This window comes from Hypanus sabinus, chromosome 2, assembly GCF_030144855.1.
Source record: "Hypanus sabinus isolate sHypSab1 chromosome 2, sHypSab1.hap1, whole genome shotgun sequence".
NCBI classification, from domain to species: Eukaryota; Metazoa; Chordata; class Chondrichthyes; order Myliobatiformes; family Dasyatidae; genus Hypanus; species Hypanus sabinus.
The window spans coordinates 75,167,668-75,171,034 of NC_082707.1; the positions used below are offsets into that span (position 1 = coordinate 75,167,668).

Here is a 3,367-nt window from a genome sequence, read left to right on the forward strand (position 1 = left end):
CTAAAGACACGCAGGATGAGTTAATACAACACAGGGAATTGTCCCGGTTGCGTCGGTAGAACTAGAATCTGGGGAAAATCTGAATGTAAATGGCTGTGTGATGGTGGACACGCTCTCTACGCCGAATAGCATATCTCTGTGCAGTAACCCTCCAAGAAGACGGAAGAGAGGGAATCTGGAGCGAAAAATAGACACCAACTGCGGAAATGCAGGAAGCCGTGGGTATGACCCTCGCGCATGCGCCGGCTCCGGGCTTCGGCGCGTGCGGAGATGAAAAGTTCCGCGTTGAAAATAATTAACTTTTTTTGTATTTTCTACAGGGGATCGATATTGGGATGTTATCGATTGCTCTGCCGGCTGATAATTTGTGTGGGGAGGAGGGGCTGTGGTGACGTCACCGGCCCGCCGCCGCCGCAGAGGTTGTCGGGAGGTGAGCACGGACCGCTCGGTCTTTCTGGTCTCGGCGGCGGACGGTGAGGATGTTCCGGCTCGGACTCCTGGGCAAACGGCGAGGGGGCCCGGAGTCGGCGGGCGGAAGGGGTGGCCACGTGTGGGGAAAGGGAAGCGAAGGATTGCTTTACCCAGGCGATTATCGGGGCCTTAAACCTCGTGCTGTGGTGATGCTCGTTCATCTTTATAAGGTGCTTATGAAAAGACTCACTAATTCTGTAGTTACTTTATATCACGTGGGCTGCTCATCGGCAATACGATAATTTTGTCCTTTAGAATTCTGCAACAGTTGTTGGGTTTAAATTAACTCTTTGAATGATGAAAACCGAATAGGAAGTGCCGTCAGATGCGAAAACTGATGACCCTATTTAAAATCTGATTTTATCAAGCATTGAAGTTTTGTTGTGTAGAAAATGCCCCAGATGAGTTGGAATTGTTAATTACCTTCTGTTCTCTTTCAGCAATGGATCACAGCCAGTCTTGTGATAAATTTGAATTGGTAAGTTGAATCTAATGATTCTGTCAACGTTAAAATCACTTTGTCTTTAATGGACAATGGTGATGCTTTTATTTATTCCTTTTGAAGTTTGCATCAGATGTTTTGCTTAAACAGTACTAATTAAGTTAACAATCCCTCACTACTGACGATATCCATTGTAACAATGTTCAAAGCTGGTATTGTAGCGGTTATGGGCAGTGGCCTTTTATCGTTACCTGATGAGAGTTGTACTTTACCCTGTACCCCTTTTCAGATTCAGATTTTCCTTCCACATTCCAAAAACGTCACGTTAATTGGTGTAATTGGGCAGTGCAAATTGGTTAAACAAAATTATAGATTTTATGTAAAAACTTTGATATAACAGGAAAGCTGCTATTTGTTTAAAACTCTTTAACTGCAATAATTGCTCACATATTCCATGGCACTATCTGCTGACAGACCCTTGAGTAATAATTTGTACCAATGATGTTCTGTTAGGGCTATCCTCTCTACCAATATATGCCTTTCCTATACCTGGTTATATTATACTTCAGTACAAATGGCTGCAAAGATGCTTTCCTTTACCTTTTAAGAAAAGGTTACCTAATTTTTCTGAAGTTGTACCAAAGGAAAATCAATAATATCTGGACCCTGTTATATCAGACCACATCTGGGGTGAAGAGTCTGGTCAGGAACTTGACTTTTCAGGTATTGCCTGGCCAGAGTATTTCAGCAATCTCTATTTTTTTTAATCTGAGTTCTATGCCTTGCAAAGTGAATGACTGGAGATGATGAAACCAAACTCAACAGCTGGAATTACCGTCAGATTGGAAAGTGTTGATTACTGGTTTTCTGATCATGTCATCGCCTTTGATACAAATGAGATGTTGATGGTTCTTGTTCTAAATTGTTTTCTCTCCATAACACAGAAAAACATTACATAATTCAGAAGTGAAGTTCTAATGGAAACCATCTGAGCCCAGCATGTCTGAGTGACGAATGAGCAATTGTCTGGCTTCAGGTACTTAAGCTGTTTCAATTTACTTTGTTTGCGATGAAATGCTGTTGGGTCTCCAGCGGTGACCATTTCTTTCAAATCTTGGCCTGTTTAATACTCTTGGTAATGAAGTAAACTTGGGCATTTTGAGAAATCAGGCAATGGTGCTATGTTAAAGCATAGTTTTGCTGTACTCCCTGCTGATATTTTAGCACAAGTGTTAATAGACTTGTATCTTTGTGATGAAACCAAACTCAATTTGCTGGAATTACCGTCAGATTGATCAGTGTTGAGTAATGGTTTTCTGAATGCTGTTGGTATAAGTTTCTTGTGTGACAAGTTGTAAAGCAAAGTGTTCAGAAGGATGTCTGCTTTGTCTTTAGGTTGTAGTGGTATTCTGCCAAATGCCTGCTTGTACCCTGGAAAGATTCTTTACAGGTGAGCTTACAAGTGATATCTTAATACAATATTTAAATATAAATAGCATTGATTTACTAATTATCGCTGGACCCGTCTGCAAATGATGATAATGTAAGTAGGAAGTGCCGTCAGATGCGAGAACAGATGAAACTTTACTTTCTGATTTACCAGATGGGTGTAAACACTTTTGTTGCATATATTATGTATGAATTAGTACATCTTCTGAAAATTGTATTTCCTTTTCAGCAGCTGGGATGAACAGATTCACTATTTGCATCTTCCTTTGGTGAGTGTCATTTGATGTGAATAGTAAATTTCAATACTTTTTTCTGAGAATCAGTGTAAATCATACTTTAGTATTCTGAAATGTTTATAATCTAATGTTTAATTGATGATTGGAATTTAATTTGTGCATCAAGCATCGCAATTTGTAACTTTTTAATATTGCGTTTTTTCTCTTACAGTACAAGTGAAGCTATTGAAAACATCTGAAGTATAAGCTATAATCTATATAAATTTGGGGTTGCAAGATTTTTAATAGTGCTACTCAATGGAAGCTTGGTTAGCTAGCAGTGGCACTAGTGAAACTTGTTATTTTTTTGTAACGTTGACTTGCAATAATTCTCATATTTGAATTTGACTGTTGAATATGATGAATCCAATTAAACTTAAAATAAAGATGTACTGATTTGCATTATTGATTCTATACCAGGTGAACTGTGCATTAATCCAATTATACATTACACTTTTGAGATGGATTAGTTCTGTAAATCATATTAGATGAGGGATAGATGTGGCCACATCTGTACCAATGTACTACAGTGTTAGCTTGTGTAGATGTGCGGTGGAACTAATAGGTTGGTTACAGCAGTATATAGGCTAAGAAAGTATGGATTCAAACTGGTTCCAAGCAGCCGTTGGCTGTGATGTTAAAAGTGAAGCAGGCTAGAGTGCCCAAAGCTGCATAAATATTTTGTTACACAATCTTTTTTTTTTGAGAAGTTTATGAAATTCAAGTCAAA

At 39.0% G+C, this 3,367-nt stretch overlaps 1 long non-coding RNA gene and 4 other non-coding genes across 5 annotated transcripts; all 5 read left to right on the top strand.

Annotated features, from left to right (window-relative positions):
• Positions 1–207: 207 nt before the first annotated feature.
• Positions 208–3,051, top strand: LOC132404985 (uncharacterized). Its single transcript, XR_009515730.1, has 7 exons — positions 208–222; positions 321–641; positions 912–949; positions 1,858–1,949; positions 2,309–2,363; positions 2,592–2,631; positions 2,810–3,051. It is a non-coding gene; the product is annotated as an uncharacterized LOC132404985 (long non-coding RNA).
• Positions 762–831, top strand: LOC132390655 (small nucleolar RNA SNORD49). Its single transcript, XR_009510973.1, has one exon. It is a non-coding gene; the product is annotated as a small nucleolar RNA SNORD49 (small nucleolar RNA).
• On the top strand, positions 1,715–1,786 carry LOC132390661 (small nucleolar RNA SNORD65). Its single transcript, XR_009510979.1, has one exon. It is a non-coding gene; the product is annotated as a small nucleolar RNA SNORD65 (small nucleolar RNA).
• On the top strand, positions 2,163–2,235 carry LOC132390660 (small nucleolar RNA SNORD65). The gene has a single exon (XR_009510978.1). It is a non-coding gene; the product is annotated as a small nucleolar RNA SNORD65 (small nucleolar RNA).
• LOC132390657 (small nucleolar RNA SNORD49) lies at positions 2,441–2,510 on the top strand. The gene has a single exon (XR_009510975.1). It is a non-coding gene; the product is annotated as a small nucleolar RNA SNORD49 (small nucleolar RNA).
• Positions 3,052–3,367: the final 316 nt, after the last annotated feature.